A 14,351-nucleotide genomic window follows, 5' to 3' on the forward strand; every position below is an offset into this window, starting at 1 on the left:
AACTAATATATTGCGACGATTTTCAACAAAAAAATGGTATGTTTAGAGTAAAAAGAAATAGGTTGGAAGAGTTGCTTACGGAACATATCAATATATTTTACCTACGGCGGGTAAAGTCAACATATTTTCCTAGCAAACGTCCAAATATGATTTTTTTTTCTTTCTTTCTTTTTGTGGCGAAACGGTTCGATAGAATACATATTTCTCGTTGCAACGTCAAAACATACTACTATTCGTGAAAATGGAAGAAACGTTTTTTCTTTCTGTTGTATAGTACATATATATATATATTGGATAGTCGAAATAGACCATTTCTCATAAAATGAAGGGACACGATAAGTTAATATTTAGTCATAAACAATATATATAGGTTATGTCTATAGGTTATGTCCTTGATCTACCATGCATTCGAGTTTGCTTTAATTTTTAGAAAATTCGAGGACAAAAGATTTCGTATTCCACATATAGTGGAATTATCGATTTTATCAAGAATTTGTAAGATTATTTTATTTGTCGATTGAGATTTTTTTTATTGATTTTATTTCGATTGTAAGTGGGAAATATTTTGACAAAGTAATAAACGATTAGTTTTATAAGTAATATATAATTAATCGATAAAAATTAGGAAACGAATTAATCATTCGTGAATTTCTTTGTATTTTTTGTTTTTTTTTTCTGAGAATAAGTTGAAAATAACAGCAAGATAATATTATATTATATTCGAATATGTTTAGATAAAGATTAATTAAAGATAAAAAATAATAATTAATTTGTTTTTTTAAAATTTTTGTTGATATATATATATATATATGTATATAAGATAAATTGAAATAATACTTTGGAATACGATTATGCAGGAGCTATTAGACCAACAGCAAAAATTATGAGAAAATAATTATTTATTTGTCTGACATTGAATCATAACAGTTTCATTTTATCTCAAATAATATCCAGGTTATTAATAACAAATGGAAAACACACTTTTAATATTAAAAGGTTTAAATGTTTATTAAACCAAATTATAATAATAAATGAAATTAAAATGAATTAGTAAAAAGTAATCTCATTTATAAGAAAGCTAAATATAATTGAAAAAATAACGTGGATACATTATTTATTGAATTAACAATTAATTTGTCTTACAATCATGATAAATATAAAAATCATTTTTTGATTTTTATTTTTCATATGCTTAAACATGCAACGAGCATGTGATAACAAGCAAAAAAACGATGATATTCTTTATTAAATTTTCCTTATTGATTATAACCGATATTGAATATTATAATCACCTTCAACTATGCTTTTGAACTTTGATCATAAATTTTGACTAACGAGATGCTCGAAATTGCTAAGTAACGATCGGGATTGCTTTTAAAAAGGATCATATTAAAGAAAGGAAAAAAATATCAATTACTTGAAAAGAGAGATATTTATAGCATAATTTTAAATCAATAAGATAAAATTATTTTAAGATATCGAAATGTTATTTTATTCACTATATGCAATATCTATTGTTTATTTATGTGATTGGAATGAATGTATTTTTCATCATCAAAATTATATTATATTTATATAATTTTATATCATATTATATTCGTTCTCTGTTAGAGCTCCAACACTTTTGACTTCTAATTTATCCCATTATCCTTTTTATGTCAGAGAGACGAATATGTAAATTCTCTGTTTGAATAAGAATATAGAAGATATAAGATGAACATTTTTTTTTTTATTAACAATTATAAATATTTTGAATTAAATTATCCCAAAAGATATTTTGAAATATTAATTTGTAAATACGAGTTTCTCAAAATATTTTGAGTGTGATTGAATATGTTGGCAATAATGTAAGGGAATAGTATGAAGGAGTTTGAGATAAATGGAGAATTTATACGTTTTCAATTGAGTCATTTATTATACAGAATTAGGTATTAGATATTATTGAACTAGGTATTAGGTATTATTGAACGATTCATTAGAATATATTAGATATATTGTTCCAAGATTCAATGTAGATATTTACTATGCATATATTATTTGAACACACTTTAATTAACCTATATTTCACGTATTGTCTTTCCTTAATGTTACTTTAGCTTTTAACCGAAATTCTCTTGTTCTGTCAGACCAAATTTTGACAAAACCATTCCTCTTCTGTTACTAATAACATTAACTATATCTGTTACAAATAAAAGTTTTACTTAATACCTCTGTTTAAATTAGTGTTTTCTGTTCTGAAATAATAATATCAAGTATATCTGTTACAAATAAAAGTTCTACTTAAGTTTTTACTTAATACTTCTGTTTAAATTAGCATCTTGTTGTAAAATAATTTGAAATCAAGTATGCATTTTATATTGTGGATTACAATATAACATATAGATACATACAAGATTTCAGGAAGAATTATTTATTTGACACATGAAGATTTATAGTATAATATAAATATTTTTTTAATACATCTTGATATCATATATTGATATGTTAAGATCAAAATCATTTTATTCAATTATTACAAAATCAGAAATTGTTTAGAAATTCAAGGCAATGATTTTATTATTAATTTAGAAGTCCTCTTTTGATAATAGATATGCAAACAGTTTATAAATTTTTTCTTAAATGTATATATATATATATATTGCACAAAACTGAAACTTCATAAAAAAAAGTGTAATATAATTATTCATTTAAAATATATATAAATAAAACAGACACCCCATACAATATTAAATATATATCATAAAAACAATAAAATTCTTATACTTAATTTTAAATCAAGTATATTTAAAAATTCGTTACAGAAAGGAGTGAAACTTCAAACTTCTCTTTCTTCTCCTTCTTTCTTACCAATTCAAATACAACATTGACATTGACTCGATAAATAGTCATCTATTAGAAAAAAAACCTTTCATTTCATGAAAATGTAGTCATTAACGATTCCTCGGAGAGATAGCTCGTCCAAGTCGAGTTTATCCGGTCGAGTTTCCGGTCAAAAAGCTGTAATTCTTAAAGCTCCGTCGTCGTTAAGATTCGAGCAAATAACACTTGTGCAGAGGTAGATAGGAAAACGAAAAGGAGGAGGAGAGAGAGAGAGAAAGAGAGGAAAAATCCAATTCGTCCTGGGTAACAGTAACTAACTAGTGATGGATTGAAGACGACTGGCAATGTGTACTTCGAAACGTTTCGGACGTTTCTTCTTATTCGTTACTCGAGAACTCTTATGACGCTCGTACAATTTTGAGTGACTCAGCCGGCTTAAAGCGTCTCGAAAATCTTGAAAAGTTTCGAGAGCCCTCGAGAGGGAAGAAATTCTTTGACTAGCTGCGCAGCGAATGTCTACCTAGGCTTAGAATAGAAATTAGAAACGCTTCAACGCTTCATTGTACATACGTATATATTTATTGATTTATTAATGCTTTATTCTCGAGTTAACACTTTGGATGGGATCGATTTGGATTTAGAGATTGATTCTTTTTCCATGAATTTTTTTTTTTTTTTCTCTTTTACAGATCGTGTTAGAAATTTTAGATCAATGAATGAGATTGTTTTTTGAGGAGAAGAGATTTTTGTCTTTATTTTTACAAATTTTTGGATTCTTTTTTTTTCTTTGTAATGATGCAATTGTAGTCAGATTCGATAAAGGAATTTTATTTAAGATATTCTATTTTAATAGGTACAAAGAAATTCCATTTATTCGAAAGTTTTAATTTTATCGAAAGTTTATTATTATGCATTTATATAGAGCATAATGAATTATACATCATTTTTGTCTGGACTTTGGAAATTTCTTTGAATGAGGGAAATCGAATAAAGAGTGATTTTAAATGTAAAATGATAAAGCACTCTGTCCTGTGTAAAAACTAAATATTTTATAATTTAAAATTTTGCTCTAGGTGAAATTGATCACTCGAAGAGAGGAAAAATTATATAATATTCCACGAATATAATCTATTGTACGAAGTTTCAATAAAATCAAAAAACAGGATGAATTTTTTTCTGATGATAAAATTCTAACTTTACTTTCGATTGAATATAGGAAGATCCAATGATAAACGAAATGTATAATATACTTTTAATCGTTGAAATATAAATTACAAAAATACGAAATAATTATGAAATTATTGAAAATTATTTGATAAAAAATTTATCGTGTATGTTCTACGAATAAGTGAATTTAAAACAAAAGATAATCTTTTGAATAAATTGATAATTTTTAGTCGTAAATAACCGTGATCATTAAATCGATAAACCGATTAACAAATATTTCAAATCGATCCTCTTTTTTCAAAATTTAAAAAAAAGCCCTCGATCGTATTTTTTATCAAACGCGTTTTTGAAACATTAACCTCTTCAGGGATGCCATAAGCCGTCAAAAGCATTGTTGAAAATATTTTCAAAGCAGTGATTGTCAAATAAAATAAAATATCACCAAATGTTTCAAATTTTTATATCTTTATCATTAAAAGATTCCGTAATGAACAATTGTTCGACAAATTTTAATTCTTTTATTTCGCACTTAAAATAATTTTAATTAAAAAAAAAAATAAACTAAACGCACACGTATAGCGTGAAGTCTCTGAAGAGGTCGAAAATTGACTCGATTCAAATTCGTACGTACGACGAGAGGCTCGTCGAGGCGATATTAACCATTGTATGGAAGAAAATTGTTTGAAAACCAAGTAGGGAATCGCCCATCGCTAACCCGAAAAGGTCCCTCCTATTCGAGTCTATAATGATCGTTCATCCCTATTCCCGCGGCTGGCTCCGTTCATCGGGGGTGAGATGTTTGCGATGGAATTTGAAAGTTCAACCCCGTCGAGAGCTTCAGTCCTTCCGAAGCTCTCATCCACTTCACCCTTCGCTGTTATGTGCCGCTTTACCTCCACTCGTCCGTCTAGTCCTCCGGCCCTCTCTCCGCTATCCGGTGGCTGGATTTAAAGGCACACTCGAAAGAAATCCGCTCGCTCGTCTCCCTGTTATTCACTCTCTTCCTTCCCTTCGATTTCCCCTTTCCACGAAAGATCGCTACGCCCTGTCTCCTCTCTAACCCCGGGTTACATCACCTCGGTGATTCTGTTTCATCGAGATAACTCGAATTTCAACTATCTTTCGCGTTTCGAGGAAAGTTTGTGTTTATACGTCCGATCGTGTTATCGACCGACGGTAAGGACGCGAGCGCGGTAGGCGTTTCACCGATTTGGAAATGACTCGACGAGAAATTGGTGGCGACAGATCGTGCGGTGAACCGTCGATAAAAAAGGGAAAAAGCGTGAAGAGTGGAGGGGGAAGAACAAAAGCCACTGACACGACAACGTTTAACGTTATCGAAAAACGTTATCGTCGCGTGCAACCCGTCAATCCAGTCCAGCCTATATACTGGATCGATCTTATCAACGTGAATTCGTAAGAAGTGGGAAATATTCGAAAAATATTCCCTTTCCCCGGGAATCATTTTGCGAAAATACGAAACATAATACACAGGATATCTTCTCTACGTATTTACGGTATTAACCGTGGCTGGATTTATGACGTTCTAATTATTACGTAGATAATACAAATCCCAGGTTTCTCGTCGGAAACCAGGTTTCGAACCATGCTGCATAATAGTGGACATTTTAATTAACGAGGAAATTCAATTATGCCGGCCATAGTTGCAATACGGGTGAACGGTGGAATCGAATAATCTGATGAACCAAATAAAATGAATTAGAAAGATAAATATTTACGATTTTTTATATTGTAAATCGATATGAATACAACAAAAAATTATAATTCGAAAATTAAAGTAATAATACCTCGATCACGTTTCGTATTAATTTAACTTGTATCGACGACTAAAAAATATATCATTTTTATATTTATCGTAACTGCAGAAGATTCTTTCACTCTCATCTTTAACGAATTTACGAATGAAACGGAGAAGATAATAACCGGAAATTGCTAAAACACTTACTTACCTGTCTCTGTGACCATCACTCCGTGATAATATCATCGAGTTATCTTCTCAATTTCTGGGATTACTTCAATAAACTCCGTGTTATTTTATTGTTGATCAATTATTACCAAAAACAAGAACGTAAACCTTTTTTCTTTTTTTTTTCTTTTTACTTCATAATTATCACAATTCTAAGAAATTTTTTCCAATTTTTCTCCCGATTTACTGACTTTGAAAAAATTCAACTTGGAAACGACAAAAAAGTAACAATTCTCGAAATATCCCATCCGCCTCCACTGATTCTCGCTCTTCGTGTATTCCGTGTCAATTAACGAGAACCCTTACTTGTCAGTGTCGTTTTACGCGTCGATGCGCGTTTCTATTCGTCGGAACGACACCTCGTAGAAAAATGCAGTCGAAAGATATGCGAAACTCGTTTCGAGAGAATAGGGAACATTATCTCGCCAGCGATGTACGATCCCTTTATCGCGCCAACGTTACTCTCGAGCCACCGCTTCTTTGTCTTGATCGAGTCGCACTCGACTTTGCGCCGCTTTCTTTTTTCATTCTTCCACCCCTTCCTCTTTTTCTGCCTTGTGATTTTTCCCTTTGTCGTGGTTAATAAAAACATTCGAATTTTCCCATCTCGCAGAAACAAAATTCGTTTAATCCTGATTCTAATGAAAATTTGTGCGTATTTGTGAAATAATAATTCTTTTTTTTTATGTTTTGTAATAAAGTGATAGAGATTCACTTCACAAAAATCTGAATTTTATATATTTAAAATTCTGCTTTGTCTCTCATCATCGCAAGATTATATTCTGGAAAAAAAAATATTGAAAGATCTAACTCTCATCGGTGATATTCAGTTGAAACGAGATGAGATATCTTTTGGAAAATTAATTCTTCTGAAATATATGAAGAAAAATGAAAAATGATTGAGGCTTATTTATATGATAATTGAAATTTGCATTAGAGAAAAGCAAGAGCTATTTTTCTATTTATTGTAAAAAAATTTATTTGTTCAATATTGATAGAAATTTATACAAAAAGCAATATTTAAATCTTTATTACCTTTTTCTTTTCATATTCAATAAATTTAATTAAGTAATAAATTAATCAGTTTCAATGTTATCTTGTATTTTTCTAGTGTATATTGTATGTACTTCATATCGTTATATCACATTGTGACAAATAAAAAGTATACTATAAGAATATATAAGTAAATTATACAAAAAAGTTGATTTTATTGAAAATTTATGTGTAATATATAGAATATAATAAATTATGTATACAGCAATTTCTTTTTAAAAAGTTAAAATTAACTCTGAAAACTTGTAACACTTTTTCAATTTCAAAATAATTTTATTTGGAAATATTTTTCACACTGGAATAGAGCATTAAAAATATTCTATAATTTAAAGTTCTGCTCTATTTCGTATCACTTTACAGATTTATATTTAAAAAAAAAAATTAAAGAGTACTGAAGCTTTGAACTTTTTTGATTTCATCTCCTTAAAGCGATATTTCGCTAAAAAAAATTGGAGCATATGTAATCCACTATGCTTCGCATGTTCGTCAAAGTAAGAAGAATTTTTTAAAAATAAAAAGCTAAAAAGTTAAATATAAGTCATTAATATTTCTATGATTATTATTATTATTATTGTTGTTGACAGTTTTATTTGTTTTATTTCTCATCAATATTCGAATACTTTCGCAAATTGTCAATTCATTCTGGGTAAATAATTTGTAATAAAAAAAATAATAACGTATAAATAAATAAATAAATTTAAAATAATCGCAAATTAAGCAAAGTGAAATGTTAATTATCGTACAAATTATTGGGTAAAAAGATGAAAATTTAAACTTTAATGAACGTAAATAAGGAGAATAATGGGGGGAAAAAAGTAAGTGGAAAAGTAAAAAAACAATATCGTAATTTAAAATCGGCAAGTCTTTACGGAAAATAGTTTTAAAAGTCGCATAATTAGTTTAATCCTTCTAATTATCGACTTTTTTTTCGATTTTAAAGAGGTACTAAGCTCAAAAAATGAAAAGGTGTGGAGAATTGGGAATAAGCCAACACGTATAAAATCCGAAAAAGTGTAATAGGTACCTTTATATCCCATAATATTTTCAAGTTTCTTTGGTTCTTATCCAAAAATTAATCGATATTACGACCCAAACTCAACATTCGAAACAATTACTATAAAGTTTTGAAAAGTAAGAAAGATTATTTTCATTTTCTTTGTAAAAACATTTCTTATGGCACTCTTTAAAAAAATAAAGATATTAAAAAATGATTTCAATTAATTATATTCTTATTTATCTCAGTAAATAGATTTTTTTAATCGTGTAATTTTATTTTTATAATAATTTTAAAAAGATGTCATTTAATTTTCATCAATATATATATATATACTTTTTTAATTTTATTAAAAGATATTTTATTTATTGTAATACAACGGAGATCACGTGTTGAATCCCTGCGATTTACATTATTATTTAAAATGTACCATCTGGTGTATTTTACCCACTTTTCTCTTGACATAATCAGGAAACTTTCCTGGACACGAAATTAAGGTCTATAGAGAGGGATGAAATTATATAAGCATAAAGTTTCGATTTAATATAATTGCAAATTCTAATCAACAAATGACAGAACGTAATTATCTCTACGGAATATGAAAATAGAGACACGATAAATCACTTATTTTAGATTCTAAAACGTGATTTTACATCGTTACGAGTCGTAAAACATTGATGAATAAATTATCAGGTGTAAGCCATGCTGAAATTAGCAGATCCTTTTCTCCATGTTGCCAGCTTATTAAAACTCTATTTAACGTAACTTCATAGAGTCAATAGCTGCACCTGCATTTCGTACTACAAATAAATAGTGGAACGAATTTCGGCCCTTTTATCCACCTTTGGCAAATTACGAGGTCTTTTCCTTCAAAAGAAAATAGCAGCTCTCCCTCTCTCTTTCAAATGTCGATCCTGCCAAGTTTAAATGACACTTGCTAAAAATTTTCAGGGAAAAAATAATTCTCGACGATAAGTTATTCTACATTTCGATTGATCCACCTTTAAATGAGATTCTTGGTCGAAGTTCAGGTCCTATATTTTCTCTTAACGTGTTTCATATTTCTTCATTGTTCGAAATTGCATTACGTAATGTTTTTTTGTTTATTACTTTCACTTTTTTTGAATTGAATATTTTTCAATCGATTTTTGTACACGAATAAATTGACAATAGACAAAAATATTTGGATACATAAATTTTTTAATCTTATTTCTCCAAGTGAATAAAACTATAAATAGTTAGTATAGTTTGAATAATTTGGATAATTAATTAAAGTTAAAGCTATTACTGCACTTTTACGTTTATTACAGTGCTTTTGAATTATTTTTTCGTATCGTAAATTGTACTTAAATCGAAGAAAATTAATTTTTGAAATAAATTTTAATTTATTTATTCCAATCAAAAGTCTTATTTTCGAAAAGAATTTTCATTCCAGGATATTCAGTAAGAATAGTAATTAAATCGTTTAAACAATAAATTTTTTAAGTCTGCAATAATTAATTCATAAATTTCTTGTTTTTCAATTTTTTTTAACATTTAACATTTAAACATTTCATTTGCAAACAAATTTTTTAAAAGAAAAAATATTAAATTATTTATTTTGAAAACATTGAATAAACAGAAACATAATGTTTATTTTAACAAAAAAATTTGAAAGTGATGATACTGAAATACGATACAAATATTTTAAATCCTAATGTTTTAATGATTTTTATTGTAAAACTTTTAATAATAATTAATCAAGTTCTGAAAGACAATTTAAATATTCTCTATAATTAAATTATTATTTATTATTTCATATTTTTTAATACTTTATTATGATTCAATGTATCATGTGTATTAACACGTTCATTATCACGTGTCACATGATACCGTACCATTTTTCATAAAGAACATTGATTTATTAATTTTGATGCAATTTTGTTGCACTCGTTAACGATGATTATGCACATTAAAAAGAGCGATTGAACATTATATTTTATTCGTATTATGCAAAATTAATACGATCAAAATATCTCTCTTTAAATGTTAAAGTATTTGAAGCTCTATGCCTTCTTTAACTTTGAAATAAAATAAGGAAGACTTACATGAGCTTTTTAAGAATCTTTGTAAAATTAGATGGAGCAAAAATTATAATGCTTTCATAGATATAATAATTAATATATAACTTTAAATATTTTCAACTTATTTTTCTCATTTTCCTTCGTTCTAGATCACCCATATAATCGAAACTTTCAACGTTATTTCAATTTTGATTTTTTCAATTTTATATTATCTAGAAACATATCCATGGATATTAACACGAAAAAATAATATTTAAAGAAATAATATCCTGCTTTCTAATTTACATTGAGAAACGGTATTCTTTGACAGAAAGTGTAAAATTTATAAATTTTTATAGATTTTTCAAGTATATCACTTTTTCGTCAATCGATTTCGATAAAAATTTTAACATGTTCATAACTGACAGATACATCTATATATCTAAATATCGTTTAACTTTTCACTCAGATAAAAATAAGCGAGCTTTGCTACTTCCTACAGGATTCTGACCAACTTTTCCAAAAATTCTTTTTTAGAAATTAATTCTTCCAACTTTCTCAAATTATTCGTACCAATTTGAAAGAAAAAGAATATTTACAAAGTTTCCCCATCTCGTTATCATAACTTAATCTAATCTGAAATATATTCCGAAAAGAAAATTGTCCGAAAAATAGGCAACGGAATTTTCGTGAAAATCGAACAAACTTGTTTTTCGCTCGAGAAGCGTCAACAATAGAAAGGGACGTAACTAGTTCAAAATCATAAAACGTTACATTTCCGGGATCGATACGAGCGCCAAACTGGACCAAGAGAATCGAAGATGTCTCTATAATAGACGACTGTTCAAAACTTTCCAACTGGCAACCCTGGCCGCCACACTCGAAACTTATATTCCAACACGTAGTATCGCCTCCTCTGGCTGCCCCTGTTTTTCCTTTAGATCGATAGAAGGACAGTTTCGAAGCTAATTTTTACCCTTGCGCCGCGAGAGAGTCGTCCTAAGAATAGATATTTAAACATTGTTAAGAAACTTTTCGATGTTACGATTTGTCTTTACTTTCCCTCTCCCCTGTCTCGATTAAAAGTTGTTTGCACGGCTGACATCTGGGCAAGGATGAACAACATACGTTTCTTGGACGGGATCCAGAAATGATGAGCAGAAGAAATATAAAATTTCGATAATAAGCCCTGTCGTTCAAGTTTGATTATATAGAACGTGCGAAATTACGATATTTAACCAATTTATTGAGATATATATATATTTTTTTTAATTTATTTATTTTATGAAATATATAAATTTGTAGTGTTGACAGAAATCGAAGCTTGATATTAAATTATATTAATTTATAAAATTGTGTTATATGGAATACAAGTGGAATTTAAAGAACATCGAAAGATGAATATTATGAAGAATTTTAAATGTGAATACCTTGATTGTATTTCGTTTTGTTCGCAACGAAAGATGTTTCGTTCATAAAAATTGAATTGAACGAGGAGAGGATATTTTGATGCTATTAATTTGAATGGAGATATATACGAATAAAGATGATATGAAATTTAATTTTGTTTTTTAAATGGAGTCATATATTTTTTTAGTACGTTAATCGATGCAATTCGATATTCAAACTTTTATTTATTTACCGAGATTGAGAACCAACAATTATCGAAAATCCTTTTTCAAATCCAATATTCGTCATTTCGACAAGGAAATTATATAATATTTGTCATCAAAAATATACCGATTAATTTCTATTCAAATTATTTTATTTTATTTATTTATCGAGATTCAGAACCAACAATTATCGAAAGATATTCGTCACTTCGACAAGAAAATTATATAATATTTGTCATCAAAAATATATTGATTTGTTTTCTCGATACAAGTGAATTTCTATTCAAATTTTTATTTATTTATTTATTTATTTATAAACCTACAATAAAGTTGATAAAATCCAATATTCATCGCATTCCTTCGACAAGAAAATTATACAATATTTATCATCAAAAATATACTACTAATTTCTATTCAAATTATTTTATTTTATTTATCTATCGAGGTTGAGAACCAACAATTATCAAAGGTTGATACATCCAATCCGATATTTGTCCGTTTTCTATTCTATGACAAATATAGAGATTTCATCGTGTTAATAATAATTTCGTTCAACCTTATGAGAGAGAGAGTGAGTGAGTGAGTGAGTGAGTGAGTGAGTGAGTGAGTGAGTGAGAGAGAGAGAGAGAGAGAGAGAGAGAGAGAGAGATCGGTCTGATTTTAGACGAAAAACCCGTATCGATAGGTTTGGCATTTACGTACCAAGGGAAATAAAACACCGACAAAGGATAAAGTGCATTCAATGAATACGAAAGTAACGATGGAGCTAGTGGATCTTCCTTTGTCCTCGAATAATTCACCCTCAAAGGGGCGAACTAATGGCGAGCTTTGTCGATGCAAGGGAAGCATTTAACGGATGCCGACGTTACTCGACGACACATCTGCAACCGGTGTTTCTACCTCTGCGTATCTTTGTTTCTCCAATTAGAGGAACGAAGGATGTAAAGAGAGAAAGAGAGAGAGGGAGGATGTGATCTTTGATTATTCTCGTCGGTTACGTTGGATGAAAATTGCAACCAACAAACCTATTAGAAAATAATGAAGCGCGAATCGTCGTTGAAATTCAGAAAGGTGGAAATAAGAGCGTGTATATATATATATATATGTGTGTGTATATATACGTGTGAGTAGATGAGTCGGCTGCGTTCTGTTTACATTTTTTATACCGTTCGTAGGTCGAAAGAAAGGAAATTATCTTCACCGAAATTTCTATCGACGTGTATATACGTATACATCCTTTCTTAGTCTTTCTTTTTATTCGACGATTTATTTGCATAGAATTTTCTCGTAATTGTTATTAAAATTTTCTTCCAACGTTTTTCAATCATCGAAATATTTTCAAAAAAAATTTTCAAAGAAAAAAACGCTGGTACGGTTTAATATTTATCCTCGAAATATAATTTGTAATTTAAATTGTTTAAATTTTGAATAAAAATTTAGATAAATTAATATGTACAGGACGGTTTTATGGTGACGAAAGATGAAAGCGAAAAAGAACAATGCAATAGAGAACAAAAATTATTCTTTATTTATAATTAATATTTTTCTATCATTTTTGAAAAATTGCAATTATATACGCATATAATCGCATTTAATCCATATTTTATTATAAAATGATTCATAAAATAATCCATCACAGAAAATGAATATTGCATTGTATTATATAATTCCAAAGAAAAATGTCAAACTCTGAAATTCGAAGCTTCTAATAGATCATAATTAATTAATATTCTTAATTATCTTTTCTATGCATACATATTTTATTACTCTTCATTATGGAAAATCAATATATCAACATATCACAGTATCTTGAATTTATAAAGGATTATTATGTCGATTTACAACATGTTTCTCAAACTTTTTAAACTTTGCAAGCATCGTTTAACATTTCTCCTGGAAGAAACACGAAAGTGCAGCTTAATTCAGTTATTAACAACTAAAATATATTTGTAAATATATTTCATACTATCTTTTCCTGTGTAAAAAGGCAAATTATTAATCTATTCCATAAAACTTAAAAATGTTTTTAAGATACGTTTTTCAAAACTTTTTAGAAAAGTTATTTATAATTATCGTTCATTAAATTCCTTCTAATTAAACCCAATTACAATTTTCAAATACTACGATAGAACTTCATTTGATATGAACGAAATTTCACCCGATTACGCGAACTTTAGAACCGACTACTATCTGAACTACCGAACACCACTTACATCCACTTATATAAGCAATCTTTATAATATAATCCGATAATAGACTGCAGATATTTAAAATAATAAAATTAGAGAGAAATGAAATTTAAATAGAGATCCCCAAATATCACAATTCGTACTAAATTTTAAGTATTTTATATTTTTTTTTTCGCGTATCATGCACGTACCGTATCATACAAATTTTGGTACATTTAAATTTTGCATAAAAGCATTACGAAATAAGTAATAAGTAAAAGATCAACTCGTTTAACATTAAAGGATTTCAATGTTTCAACGTTATTATTACATTTGCAAACTCTCGTTTCTGAATTTATAATATTTGATGCATTATTATTATTATCATTTTAGACAAAATGTTTCACGAAATCCTTTTCAAAACCTTTCCCTCCGTTATATAAATCTTAATCGAAAGCCGGTGGAACAATTAGAATTAAATTTTATATAAACAGATGTCTGATCAAC

General features: G+C 28.2%; 1 protein-coding gene and 1 long non-coding RNA gene across 3 annotated transcripts in view; one reads left to right on the plus strand and one right to left on the minus strand.

Annotated features, from left to right (window-relative positions):
• LOC107998439 (gamma-aminobutyric acid type B receptor subunit 2) overlaps positions 1-14,351 on the plus strand; it is a 199,742-nt gene that overhangs the window by 75,876 nt on the left and 109,515 nt on the right. The gene's annotated exons all lie outside the window — the stretch shown is intronic.
• Positions 3,657-6,743, minus strand: LOC133666495 (uncharacterized). Its single transcript, XR_009830705.1, has 2 exons — positions 5,958-6,743; positions 3,657-5,684 (listed from the first exon to the last, which is right to left on the minus strand). It is a non-coding gene; the product is annotated as an uncharacterized LOC133666495 (long non-coding RNA).

The sequence above is a fragment of the Apis cerana genome, linkage group LG7 (genome assembly GCF_029169275.1).
Source record: "Apis cerana isolate GH-2021 linkage group LG7, AcerK_1.0, whole genome shotgun sequence".
In the NCBI taxonomy this organism is placed as follows: Eukaryota; Metazoa; Arthropoda; class Insecta; order Hymenoptera; family Apidae; genus Apis; species Apis cerana.